Raw genomic sequence first — 13,090 nt, 5'->3', positions numbered from 1 at the left:
ATCTTTTTCCTATCTGTCAGCATGTGGCCAAACCTTTCATCAAAGAGTCAGAGTAGGATTAAGCCTGATTGTGTGCTCAAAGATATAACCAAATAAATAAACTGAAGAGTAAGAAAAAAATTTGACTTACTTCTCAGGACAGCATTCAGTATTTTCCATAATCTGTGCTTGTTATGGTTCCCTCAGACTATGGTGATAGGCACTTCAGAAATGCTGATGAGTAACAGTGGGTAGTTGGATGGATAGAGGTTTTCCTCTATCTTGTGTGAAATACAAATAAATGGACTTGCAGAATGCAGCATCTGAAGAATGAGAAGCCTGCAAAGAGTTAATCTGTTATTAGGTATGACAGAAACCCATCTGTTTGAATCAAAACTGATGATAAGAACTACTGCTTTTAAATTAATAAATACTGTGTTATAAGAGTAATTGAAAGTTGCATAAAATATGGATTTGAGACTTTGGATATAAATAATAGAACATATAATTTTGATGAGGGCTTTAAAAGATTTCTATAAAAAGTACCACTCCTGTGATTACTGCAATATTAAAATATGTAACATTTGTCATATAATCCCATCGGACGATTGGGATTAGTTGGAATAGCATTATTTTCTAAACTGGCATGTCAAAGTTTCACCATTATTAAAAACTGGATTAGAGAGTTGTCCTTTAGAAATGAACAGGTTTCAGAGTAGCAGCCGTGTTAGTCTGTATCCGCAAAAAGAACAGGAGTACTTGTGGCACCTTAGAGACTAACAAATTTATTAGAGCATAAGCTTTCGTGGGCTACAACCCACTTCTTCGGATGCATATAGAGTGAAACATATATTGAGGAGATATATATACAATATATCTATATATTGAGGAGATATATATACAATATATATATATATCTCCTCAATATATGTTTCACTCTATATGCATCCGAAGAAGTGGGTTGTAGCCCACGAAAGCTTATGCTCTAATAAATTTGTTAGTCTCTAAGGTGCCACAAGTACTCCTGTTCTTTTTTTAGAAATGGAGTTTAAATCCCTATGAAGTGCAAGTTACCTTACATTTGTTTTAGTGTTGTTCACAAGTTTAGAAAGGATTGCCCTAATTTCATCAACAAAATGGATACTGATAGAAAATGAGCAAGTGGTATAGAGATAAACATAGGTTAAAGGAAGGCCACGGACAAACTATTTCTGACGATAGCTGGCGGCAGGGCTCTGACAATTGTACTGTGCAGTTTCCATTCTGACCAGTAGGGACCCAGTTATGAGAGGCGCTGAATAGGGCTGGCCAGAAAACATTTCTGTTTCCCTAGGTGATGAAATTTGGTTTTGTTCTGAGACCTTTCTCTCTTCTCTACACCTCCCCTCTGTCCCCAATAGCCAGGTGCTTAGGGTATTTGCCTGGGATTTGGGAGACCCTGATTCAAATTCCTGCTCTGAATCAGAACACGGACTTGAACCTGAGTTTCTTAAGAACATAAGAACAGCTGTATTGGGTCAGACCAAAGGTATCCTGTATCCAAAGCCCAGTATCCTGTCTACCGACAGTAGCCAATGCCAGGTGCCCCAGAGGGAGTGAACCTAACAGGTAATGATCAAGTGATCTCTCTCCTGCCATCCATCTCCACCCTCTGACAAACAGAGGCTAGAGACACCATTCCTTACCCATCCTGGCTAATAGCCATTAATGGACTTAACATCCATGAATTTATCCAGTTCTCTTTTAAATGCTGTTATAATCCTAGCCTTCACAGTCTCCTCAGGCAAGGAGTTCCACAAGTTGACTGTATGCTGTGTGAAGAAGAACTTACTTGTATTTGTTTTAAACCTGCTGCCCATTAATTTCATTTGGTGGCCCCTAGTTCTTGTATTATGGGAATAAGTAAATAACTTTTCGTTATCTACTTTCTCCACATCACTCATGATTTTATATACCTCTATCATATCCCCCTTTAGTCTCCTCTTTTCCAAGCTGAAAAGTCTTAGCCTCTTTAATCTCTCCTCATATGGGACCCGTTCCAAAGCCCTAATCATTTTAGTTGCCCTTCTCTGAATCTTTTCTAGTGCCAGTATATCTTTTTTGAGATGAGGAGATCACATCTGTACGCAGTATTCAAGATGTGGGCATACCATCGATTTATATAAGGGCAATAAGATATTCTCTGTCTTATTCTCTATCCCCTTTTTAATGATTCCTAACATCCTGTTTGCTTTTTTGACCGCCTCTGCACACTGCGTGGACATCTTCAGTGAACTATCCATGATGACTCCAAGATCTTCTTCCTGTTTTGTTGTAGCTAAATTATCCCCCATCATATTGTATGTATAGTTGGGGTTATTTTTTCCAATGTGCATTATTTTACATTTATCCACATTAAATTTCATTTGCCATTTTGTTGCCCAATCAGTTAGTTTTGTGAGATCTTTTTGAAGTTCTTCACAGTCTGCTTTGGTCCTAACTATCTTGAGCAGTTTAGTATCATCTGCAAACTTTGCCACCTCACTTTTTACCCCTTTCTCCAGATCATTTATGAATAAGTTGAATAGGATTGGTCCTAGGACAGACCCTTGGGGAACACCACTAGTTACCCCTCTCCATTCTGAGAATTTACCATTTATTCCTACCCTTTGTTCCCTGTCTTTTAACCAGTTCTCAATCCGTGAAAGGACCTTCCCTTTTATCCCATGACAACTTAATTTACGTAAGAGCCTTTGGTGAGGGACCTTGTCAAAGGCTTTCTGGAAATCTAAGTACACTTTGTCCACTGGATCCCCCTTGTCCACATGTTTGTTGACCCCTTCAAAGAACTCTAATAGATTAGTAAGACACGATTTCCCTTTACAGAAACCATGTTGACTTTTGCCCAACAATTTATGTTCTTCTAGGTGTCTGACAATTTTATTCTTTACTATTGTTTCAACTAATTTGCCCGGTACCGACGTTAGACTTACCAGTCCGTAATTGCCGGGATCACCTCTAGAGCCCTTTTTAAATATTGGCGTTACATTAGCTATCTTCCAGTCATTGGGTACAGAAGCTGATTTAAAGGACAGGTTACAAACCTTAGTTAATAGTTCCGCAACTTCACATTTGAGTTCTTTCAGAACTCTTGGGTGAATGCCATCTGGTCCCGGTGACTTGTTAACATTAAGTTTATCAATTAATTCCAAAACCACCTCTAGTGACACTTCAATCTGTGACAGTTCCTCAGATTTGTCACCTACAAAAGCCAGCTCAGGTTTGGGAATCTCCCTAACATCCTCAGCCGTGAAGACTGAAGCAAAAAATTCGTTTAAAGTTTCTCCGCAATGACTTTATTGTCTTTAAGCGCTCCTTTTGTATCTCGATCATCCAGGGGCCCCACTGGTTGTTTAGCAGGCTTCCTGCTTCTGATGTACTTAAAAAACATTTTGTTATTACCTTTGAGTTTTGGGCTAGCCGTTCTTCGAACTCCTCTTTGGCTTTTCTTATTACATTTTTACACTTAATTTGGCAGTGTTTATGCTCCTTTCTATTTACCTCACTAGGATTTGACTTCCACTTTTTAAAAGATGCCTTTTTATCTCTCACTGCTTCTTTTACATGGTAGTTAAGCCACGGTGGCTCTTTTTTAGTTCTTTTACTGTGTTTCTTAATTTGGGGTATACATTTAAGTTGGGCCTCTGTTATGGTGTCTTTAAAAAGTGCCCATGCAGCTTGCAGGGATTTCACTTTAGTCACTGTGCCTTTTAATTTCTGTTTAACTAACCCCCTCATTTTTGCATAGTTCCCCTCTTTGAAATTAAATACCACAGTGTTGGGCTGTTGAGATGTTCTTCCCACCACAGGGATGTTAAATGTTACTATATTATGGTCACTATTTCCAAGCGGTCCTGTTATAGTTACCTCTTGGACCAGCTCCTGCGCTCCACTCAGGACTAAATCGAGAGTTGCCTCTCCCCTTGTGGGTTCCCGTACCAGCTGCTCCAAGAAGTGTATATTCCACGAGTGTCCTAACCACTGGGTGATCGGTTATTCTAGAGTCGCTTTCTCTGGTTCAGACCAGAAAATTCTTCCTGGATCTGAGAAAGCTTCTAGATGAAATAGCATTTTTTGACAGATTTTTTTTAACAGCTCTACAGCTGGTTGCCCTCTGTTCACACTGGGACTGATCCTAGAAGGAGTTGAGAACTTCCTGCAAAGTCTGGGATGCCCTCAGCACCCAATAAACTCAGTAGGAGTTGGGGGTGTTCTGCACCTTGCTGGATCAGTCCCATTGATTATAGAAAGAGTTGAGGGCACCTGAAAGGATTGGGCCCTATGGAAGTACCATGCCAGTTTCTACAAGGGCAGGGGTCTTAAATCTGGAGTTTCATGCTCTTCTCAGCAGTAATACCCCTTTTTCATTTCAGCTGGATCTTCCTTTCATGCCCTAAGCTTAGTGTCTTATGACTCTGCTCTGTTAAACAGCAGCCCCACAAGTGGCTAATTTTGGCAGTTGGAAGTCGTGATCAGACGTAAAGAGCAGGAGGGTTGCCTTTTGCAAATGAAGTGATGGCTAGGGCTGGCTAGAAATGACTTCCCCATCCTGTCAGGATTTTTGAGAAATCCCATCTCAAATTGGGACGACAGATTGAAATCTTGAATTTTTTTTCAAATTAACAAACTGCAAAAAAACCCAGTTCCGGTCAATTGTGGTGTTAAAGAACCACAGCTATCCCCATGAAGCAACAGGAATCTGTCTGTAATCCCTCTATGGAGTTTCATTGCTTGCTAACAGATTAGGGCAGTGGGTGTGTGCTACCACTCTGTTTACAACCCTGCCCTGACTAAATTTTTGTGTAAATATTTTCAGTGGTAGAAGAGGGAAGCCCGGAAATACCAGCCAAGTAAATTAACTTTGGTATAAATGTTTTCTTTTCTCATCTTTGATATGGCACGACAGTCTACCTGTAACGTAACGTGCTAGCACTACATTAAACCAAGCCACTACTCTGTATTAAGCATTTCTGCTGTGTATTACATCTTGTGACATTGCATTAATAATTGGTGCTATGATTTAAGCATAGTTGCTTTTTCAATAAAACCTGTTGTAAAAACAAAAGGGATTGGAGGGGGGGGAAGAAATGTCAGTTTGCAAATCTCATTAAAATAATCTTAAACTGGCTGTTTTAACCTCTCAGATCTTGGAAACTCTGAGATCATGTTGCCATGGCCTCTTTTTTATTTTGTTAGTTCTGTTTTGTCAGATCCCCTCAGTAATTTGGATACATGGGATTCTAATACATATTTCATGGCAGAGCAAACCAGGTCCTTTTAATCTAGATTCTCCTGTGAAACCATTTGATTAGGGTCCGCTATTATTAGTGGAGCCAGACATTAGACTCTGTGGTGGCTGGAGGTAGCCCAGCTTGGGCAGGTAGAGGTGGCTGACCAAAGAGGGGTTGTGATGACTTTAATACAGAATGACCCAGTTTAATTCAGAAGACTGCAGATTTGCTCATATGGCCTCTGAGGGGAGGGGAAGGGCTGGGGAGATTTGTAGACAAATTCCCTCCTCTGCCTTTTTCTCTTCTGTACTTTTTACCCAGGGTGACCTGTAAGCTGCAGGTTTAGCAGCGTGCAGTACAAGTTTATAAAATTACTGTTACCTGGTGGGTGCATTGTAATTTTAGCTTTAGAAACAATCTAATACTCTTACACTGTGAGCTGTCTTTATTACCCGATTTTACCGTCCCTAATATAATGAGGTCCTGATCTCTGATTGCCGTCCTTAGACACAACTACAACAGAAATAAGAATCGATTTCCTTTTCAAATAACTTTCTCCTCACATAGTAGATAGGAACCCTGCAAAATTTACACCCTAGTCTCAAGCACTGGGGTTGGTGATTTGCACAGCATGCGCCACACACGGTGACTGCCAGAAGCTGGGAGTTGACAACAGGGGATGGATCATTCAGTGATTGCCTAACTTCTGTTCATTCCCTCTGGGGCACCTGGCACTGGCGACTGTCCGAAGACAGGATACTGGGCTAGATGGACCATTGGTCTGACCCAATATGGCCATTCTTAATGGCAGTTTGCCTCTTCCCAAGCTAGAAAAGCTGCCAGCAGTGTACAGTATTTTCTTTGTGCATGGTAATAAGCCTTAAAATAGCTGGGGCCTGGACCTACAAACATTTACATTTACTCTGAGTGATGGGATTACCCACATGCATAGAATTATATGTGCCTATGTGATTGAAGGGCTGGTTTTACATAGTGTAGAACAGGGGTCAGCAACGTTTGGCACGCGGCTCGCCGGGGTAAGCACCCTAGCGGGCCGGGCCAGGCCAGTTTATTTACCTGCTGACGCGGCAGGTTTGGCCGATCGCGGCCCCCACTGGCCGCGGTTCATCGTCCCGGGCCAATGGGGGCGGTGGGAAGCCGCGGCCAGCACATCCCTCAGCCCGCGCCACTTCCCGCCGCCCCCATTGGCCCGGGACGGCGAACCGCGGCCAGTGGGGGCCGCGATCGGCCGAATCTGCCGCGTCAGCAGGTAAATAAACTGGCCCGGCCCGCTAGGGTGCTTACCCTGGCGAGCCGCGTGCCGAACGTTGCCAACCCCTGGTGTAGAATCTGGTGCTGGCTTGAAAATGTTAAGTTAAAATGATAGGGCCCATTTGCATTTGTTGGCAAACTATTCAATTTCAAACGTGAACTGAGGAAGCTTTATTTTCACACTGCAAACTGCAAAATTTAGCATTTTTTTGGGTGAAACCTTAATTTTGTAAAAAAGTGGGTGGCTTTGAAACCATAAAATGGTCCAGAGTTGACTTGCAAATTTTTTTCCCTGTAAAATTTCATTGCACAACTAGCCTGAAGTAGGACAATGAGAGATCTAAACTGAGGCAGGAAGACAACCAGCTGCAAACTATCGACAAGGTCTATGTGGATGTAATTTTCCTGTTCAGTGCATAGGCCCTGAAAGCATTTAAACATGTATTTAACTTAAGCATGTAAGCAATCCCATCCTTATTCAGCAAGGCATATGAGGAAATGGCAAAGGCTATTCTAATCTGTGCTAGCTATCAGAAGCCTAAAGAGATTTCCAGGACCTCATGTTCATGCGTCTTACACCAGTGATGTGAGAGAGCATGGGAGTCCATGATACAGGTTTACATAATCTAAGGATCTCGTTCTTAGAGATCCTGATCTCCAGAAGCTAAATTTGCTGATTTTCGGGTAGCCTTCCACTACTGCAGTGATTCAAAATATCCAGAACATACTCTATAGCAGGGCATTGTCTTTCTCCTTCCTGCATTCCTGTTAGCTTTTTTGGTGGATGGGGGAAGGTTAGTATTGAAGTCCATCCTGGGTCGCTATACCCTTGTGTATTTTTGTGTGTGATGCCATCCAATTTATTAAAGTTCAAGACTTTGCTTCTCACCCTGCCGTTGAGTGCAATTTAAGTATAAAAGTTTATTCAGCTAGCCATGGGAGCTGCATTGCTATGATATGTATAGGAACTGCAAATAAAGTTAACAGCTTCGCCAGAGAATGACACCATGCTGTGTGGGGGACGGGGGGAGGGAGGACTCAGTTTAAAGATGCAGCTCAATTAGAGAATAAGTCAGCCTGCAGTGTTTTTAAAACCTAGTTCAAAGTTTGTGCAAGTTCTTCATAGAATATGATCACAGGCTTTCAGCTCGGTTGTAACTTGTTGCAGTATTTATGGGCAGGAGCAGAGCGAACAGGATTCATGTTGTTAGCGCCTTTCTAGGCATTAGGCTTAACACAAAAACACAACCACCCTGTGCTAATTGATATTGAAATTTAATCTAACTCAATTTGTTTGGAATTTAAGATTAAATTAATTTAAATAACTTTTGACAGTACACTCTTTTGAAAGGCTTCCCCTGTTAAAATTCCCAGCAAAGTAAATCACTTCCATTGAATTATTTACGAGACAATTTCATAGGGAGAGCTTCAAAAACCCTCCAGGCAATAATAAAATGTTCTTCACTGTTATAGTCACAATTTGTTCTGGATAATTGTCTGTCTTCTCCCGTTGGGGAATAGCGTAGTTTAAATGCCAGGTAGGTGCTACTCCTTGGCAGGAGGACAAGCAGTGCCATTCTCAATGGCTAGCGTCGTGCCAGGATTTCTATTCAATCCCCCCATTTTTAGGGTGTTTACATCCTGCCATCAGGACTTGGCAGAGCGGCCCAGGAGCAAACATTGTTGCCATTTAAAAACAAACAAAACCAGCCTTTTTTAATCCACAAATGAGCAACTAACTGACCAACGAAAGACCAGATTTTCAAGAGTACAGCATCCAACCCCTCTCAGAGTAACTTGTTTAAGTGTCTAAATGAGAGAGGTCCGGTTTTAAATCAAAATTGTTTATACAGCTATCAGAAAACAGAATTTTTTTCCCCATGTAAAATTGCTAGCCTTTTTTTTTTTTTTTGGCGCGGGGGGGAGGCATGAATTCTGTAGTGTCTCATGGGAGTTGTAATTTGGCTGCATTGTACTCACATTCTCTTCCATAGGCTGTGCTCCTGGATTGGACTACAGCTCCCATGATGCACCATGGTCCTCCTTTTTGGTGATGGGATGTGGTGCATCATGGCCATTGCACAAATGTGGTGTATTGTGGGAGAGGAAGTCTGACTGGGGAGCCTGGCTCATAAAGCACAATGGGAACATGAACTACAACTTCCATTAGGCACTGTGATGGCATTTCAGAATCTTTTTTTGCTTTTCATGCATTCAGTTTTTTGAAGAAAAAATAGGTTTTTTCCATGGGAAGCAGACCTTTTTTTGTTTGTGTGGGCGGGGAAAGTCAACACCTCCATTTTCTATCAAAAAATATTTTCAACCGAAAATTGTGATCAGCCTTAGTCATTTAGGGACAGATTTTCAAATGAGATCAGTTTCCATTTGGCAAGTAGAAGAAATGTGTAGATTTACTCCGTGCTGATTAGGCCTCAACTGGAGTATTGTGTCCAGTTCTGGGTGCCACATTTCAGGAAAGATGTGGACAAATTGGAGAGTCCAGAGAAGAGCAACAAAAATGATTAAAGGTCTAGAAAACATGACCTACGAGGGAGGATTGAAAAAATTGGGTTTGTTTAGTCTGGAAAAGAGAAGACTGAGAGGGGGACATAACAGTTTTCAAGTACATAAAAGGTTGTTACAAGGAGGAGGGAGAAGAACTGTTCTTCTTAACCTCTGAGGATAGAACAAGAAGCAATGGGCTTAAATTACAGCAAGGGAGGTTTCAGTTGAACATTAGGAAAAACTTTCTAACTATCAGAGTAGTTAGGCACTGGAATAAATTGCCTAGGGAGGTTGTGGAATCTCCATCATTGGAGATTTTTAAGAGCAGGTTTTAGACAAATACCTGTCAGGGATGGTCTAGATAATACTTAGTCCTGCCATGAGTGCAGGGGACTGGAATAGATGAGCTCTCAAGGACCCTTCCAATTCTATCATTCTATGATTCTCAAGGAGAACAGGAACTGGGAACTGCTTTCTGGGTGCCGAGATCTGGTTCTAAGGACCTGATGCAGCTCCCGCTGAAGTCAATGGAAAGACTCATATTGAGTTCAGGGGGAGCTGATCCAGACCCACAGTTAATAACCAAAATTTTGAACCATTTTACATTCTCACCTAACAACATTATCTAGTTAATGATCAGGGCTGAGGGCTTCATCCCACACTTGCATGTCCTTTTTGTAGAGAACTTCAAAAATTGAACAGGTTCCAATATTTGATGAGGAGGAAACGGGGGGAAAAAAAGAGGGTAAGAAAAGAAGGGGGTGGCGAAGAGTGAATGGTGTGAGTGAGGGAGAATACTAGGGAAGGAGAGGGAAGAGAGACAGAAGACAACAAGTAAGTTGTTATAAATGTATACATAAAAGGAGAAGGGAAAATGTCTTGTGTACTAGAATTGGGTATATCCCTTTAAGTAGTTTGGCAACCTTCCAGTAGGTCGTCTTGTCCTTTATGACAGAAGCCACCAGAACCCCAGCAGAGCAACAGCTATGTGTGTATGAATGGAAGCCCAGCCTCCAAAGCACTATAGAGAGGGGAGCTTGCTACTGACACCTGTTGATGATTAGGGAGAAGAGCAGCCCAGCATGGCTTGAGAGCTCCAAATGGACAGGGGCTCCATTGGAGAGGAAGCTCTTTGTCAGAGTATATTGGTGACCAAGGGGAAATGACTGGATGGGCCCGGCCTGCTTTACATGTCAGTTATATGACAGTTGGGGTCGTTTTGGTTAACATACAGTTAAGTTTTGAGTTTGGTGGCAATAAAAGTTCCCAGTAAGGAAAAGGAAGAACAAGATAACTGCACCAAACATGCTTGGTGTGAGGGGGTCACCCTGACCAAGACCATAGTCAGGCACATTGGCATAAGGCAGCCTGGACAGAGTTAAAAGGGCTCATACCTTCTGTGAGGAGTGTCTGTGTGGTGTTTGGGACTCTGTCCTGTTTACCACTGATACCTCTCCAAAGACTCAGCACCGGGGCAGCTCTGAGGCAGTGGATTTTCAAGGTGGCAAACTGAGTGGAGGTGGTGGACAGAGCTGTGCTGAGGCAGGTGATGGCACTGAGATGACTTGGGCTGAAGCGACAGTGAGTGGGTGTGCGGGTCTTATCTAATAGATATTGTTAATTGCTGGCTTTCCCAAATTAAATGATTTCCCCTACCCCCTTATGTAATAGAATTCTCTTAATTTTAAAGCCCTGGATTCAGTACTAGTGAGTTGGCAAGTATTGCCCAGCAGCAGTGGCCAGGATGAGATGTATAGTTTTCCAGGTTGCTGGGGTGGTGCTTGAACTGGTGTTTGTTTCCAGAAGGAATGCCTAGGAGCCTGAACACCTGGGGCACATGACTTACGAGGAGAGGCTGAGGGAACTGGGCTTGTTTAGTCTGCGGAAGAGAAGAGTGAGGGGGGATTTGATAGCTGCTTTCAACTACCTGAAGGGGGGTTCCAAAGAGGATGGAGCTCAACTGTTCTCAGTGGTGGCAGATGACAGAACAAGGAGTAATGGTCTCAAGTTGCAGTGGGGGAGGACTAGGTTGGATATTAGGAAAAACGTTTTCACTAGGAGGATGTTGAAGCACTGGAATGGGTTACCTAGGGAGGTGGTGGAGGTTAGAGGTTTTTAAGGCCCAGCTTGACAAAGCCCTGGCTGGGATGATTTAGTTGGTGTTGGCCCTGCTTTGAGCAGGGGGTTGGACTAGATGATCTCCTGAGATCTCTTCCAACCCTAATCTTCTATGATTCTATGAAATTGAAGCCAGCCCTTTTTGCTGCCAACACCACCTGGCAGAAGGATTATACATAGATAAGCCTTGTTTGTTTACATATAGTTTGTAAACATGGTTATTTGGATCCCAACTGTGTCCATGTGGTTCCCTCATACTTGTAATGTTGTGTAGAGAGCAAAGACACAACAATCCACATTCAGTGGAGTTGCACCCATGTATGCTGGGTCTGAATTTGGCTCCAAAGTTTCCCTTTCCTTGGATGAATTAAAAAAATATCCCAAGGTCACAATAGGTTTTCTACCTCAGCACAAAATGTAAAACGAGGTGTTACCCACTCCTGATTCCATATATCCTGACCAAGAGGAACACTCTTTGCATTATGAGAAATTCTCTGCTTGGCTGGCTTGTGGAATTTGAGGGGACACAGGGTGAGATGCATTAAGAAAAGAAGAATTTTTTTGCAGTAGTGGAACTGTGTCAAGCATTATATTTAGCTGTCAGCAAACTGTTAAAGCTTGCTTGGATTCCAGGAAATATTCACTACAGCTTTTGCACTGATGCCTGCGGTTTGCTCTTCAGATAATCACAGCTTCCTTTGTGTATTCTTTTGCATTTATGCAATTTACCAGAGAAATGGAAAGACTGCCTTTCACTCCAGTAACTGTAATTTAGTGCAGCCAACACTGAGAATGAAAAATGGAAGGGTAAACCTTAGGCATTGTTTTCTCTGCCAGAATCTGAATGAAATCCTTGTAGTTTGTAAAGAAATATGCCTATGGCAACCCAGTTCTGTCTATAAAATGTCCAAGGAGAAGAACTGAGAGATGCAAAAATTAAGAATGGGGAAAATGAGAGTGAAAAGTCGGTCCTGAATTCTGCAATAGTATCATATGGGTGGACCCATGCTTCCATGTGGGATCCCAATGAAGTCAAAGGCTCCATATGTATGCAAATAGATGATGTTGGGATCAGGCATGGATCTGACAACTAGATCAGTGCTTTAGTGGTGAGACATCTGGTTAGATGGTAAGCAGAGAAGTCAGAGAGGCACGGTGTGAATATAGAACTGGGCATAAGCAGCATTGGTCACAATTTTCAATTTTGATTTTTAATTTAATTTTCTTCATCAAAATATTGACAAAGATTTTTTTTTACAAAATATGCACCAAAATGTAATGTAATTTTTTATGATTTTTGTGATAATTTGAGGGGAAAATCCCTTTTGTGTGTGTTTGTTTTGTTTTAAACCGGCTCTAGGCACAACATTCCTGGATTTTAATGCCACTTCTGTTTCCAGTTCCCTCTGTGGCTACAAGGCATTTAATCTCTATAAATCTGGGCAGAAAATTATATTGAATTCACAGGTGTCTTGAGCAAATTTTGGGTTATTTATTTTTCTAATATTAGTTTAGTGGTTGGAAGATGAATATACTATGCAGAAGATTGTGAATAGTCAGGTGAAACTTTGAAAATAATGGCTATTACTATTTTGATAGTATCCCATGAAATACTAGGTGTTTCATAAACATATATATTTTTAAATAGTGGATGACTGCAACAAGGAGCTTGAACAATGGTTTGAAGCGGAGACTTGTATTCATCCACAGTCTATTGATCATGAAAGCTTCAGGAGAAGTGTGTATATTTGAAAGAGACAAAAAAAAAAAAAGTAAGTTGTGCGTGTCCAAAACTGAGATTTTGTGTGACCGTGGGCAACTTTCTTAGCATCTCTACAGTCAGGGCTGGTGTACACTAGAAATTTACGTCAGTATAGCTACATCTCTGAGGGGTGTGAAAAATCCACAACCCAAGAAACGTAGCTACACCAACCTAAACCCCAGTG

The sequence above is a fragment of the Emys orbicularis genome, chromosome 2 (assembly GCF_028017835.1).
Source record: "Emys orbicularis isolate rEmyOrb1 chromosome 2, rEmyOrb1.hap1, whole genome shotgun sequence".
Lineage (NCBI taxonomy): Eukaryota > Metazoa > Chordata > Testudines > Emydidae > Emys > Emys orbicularis.
The sequence above is the reverse complement of the archived record's forward strand: the minus strand, read 5'-3'. Positions refer to the sequence as shown.